The sequence below is a fragment of the Antrostomus carolinensis genome, unplaced genomic scaffold (genome assembly GCF_000700745.2).
Source record: "Antrostomus carolinensis isolate BGI_N321 unplaced genomic scaffold, ASM70074v2 scaffold5079, whole genome shotgun sequence".
Lineage (NCBI taxonomy): Eukaryota > Metazoa > Chordata > Aves > Caprimulgiformes > Caprimulgidae > Antrostomus > Antrostomus carolinensis.
In genome coordinates, this window is record NW_010337735.1 from 2,375 (window position 1) to 3,862 (window position 1,488).

Consider the following 1,488-nt stretch of genomic DNA (forward strand, 5'->3'; position numbering starts at 1 on the left):
GTGGGGGCGGGGGGGCGGGCCGGTCCCCGCCGGTTCAGACCGGTTCTCAGGGACAAACAACCCGCCCTCCCCGCTCGCTGAGGCGGCTGCAGACCCTGGGCTGCTCGTCTACCCCCCTCACAATGGCAGCGCGGAGAGGAAACCACTCGCCTTTGGCTTCAACACACCCAGGGGAGCGGCCATGAACCCCCGTGTCTCTCTCAACCTCCCCCCAACCGCCACCACAGGCGACCTAAAGCGGCGGATTTTCAGAACGAGATAAAAATCTCTTATGCAACGCACATTTTTAATAGATTACTCTAGAGTATACAGATGAGGTAATGCGAGTCGGCGCCCTCCCCCAGCCGCTCTGTCAGCAGCTCGGAGGTGGCGGAGGGGCTGGGGCGGGAGCTGAAGGCTTCGCCTCCCTCCTCCGGGCTGAGGGGACGGATGAGCTGTCGCTGGTTCCCGCGCCTCCCTCCTCCGGGCTGAGGTGACGGATGAGCTGTCGCTGGTTCCCGTCCCAAAGGGACGGAGACACCATTTGCTCGCCAGCTGCGAGGCGATCTTAGATCCTGAGAGATATATTATTACATTTTTTAATGTTTTTTTTCCACAGAAAGATCTATTTATGTGTAAACGCGCCTGTGCTTGCACGTCCAAGGAGTCTTTTCCAGCCGCTTTTAAGAAGGGAAGGTATAAACATTTGCTTTCTGTATTTTAATCTCTTCAACACAAAAATAATCTCCTCTCTCTGAAAATTTTCTGCCTGTACTCAATTTCAAGAAACTTGATACACTCCCAAGGGTAAAAAAAAAAAAAAAACACAACCCAAACCAAACAAAACACACCATGTTTAAGAGGATGGTCTAAGTTATATTTAGATGTGAAGCAGCACAGGCTGACATGAACAGAAACACAAGAAAGAACAAAGTGAAAGAAAATGCTCGACAGTTGGTAACGAAAATCTGAGAATATCTGAGCTGGATTTTTTTTATTTTTTATTTTTTTTTTAATTTCCCTAATTCACGTTTCCCTGTAAAGAGAGAACATCAAAGCAGCAGATGGCTTTATGTGAACAAAAGGTAAAGATTAGGTGTTACACCTGACTCTTGGGGGATTTACTGATGCCTTTGTGGTAACTGAAAAGGAGATTTCTACTCTATACCATTTTTTTTAATTATTTTTTTTTTTTTTTTAAATCTTAGCCTAATCCTTTTTCCCTTACAAACAGGAGCATGCTCAACCCTGTCGTCCTACCAGAAAAGATTAAAAATATTCAGGTGATCTCTACAGTGCAAAATTCATGTGGAATTATTTAACATCAGCAAAGGCCATCTCACAGAGCCTTAAATAAAGACTCAAGAGCTCCATTTAACTTCATTCTTCCTGATTTTTCAGCTGTCTGCAGCAAAGGCATCTCTCAACCCACTCAAAAACCCTAAATCCCATTCTAAGGCAGTGATTCATCACTTGCTGGCAGACAAACTAAGCGGAAAAGAGGAGATG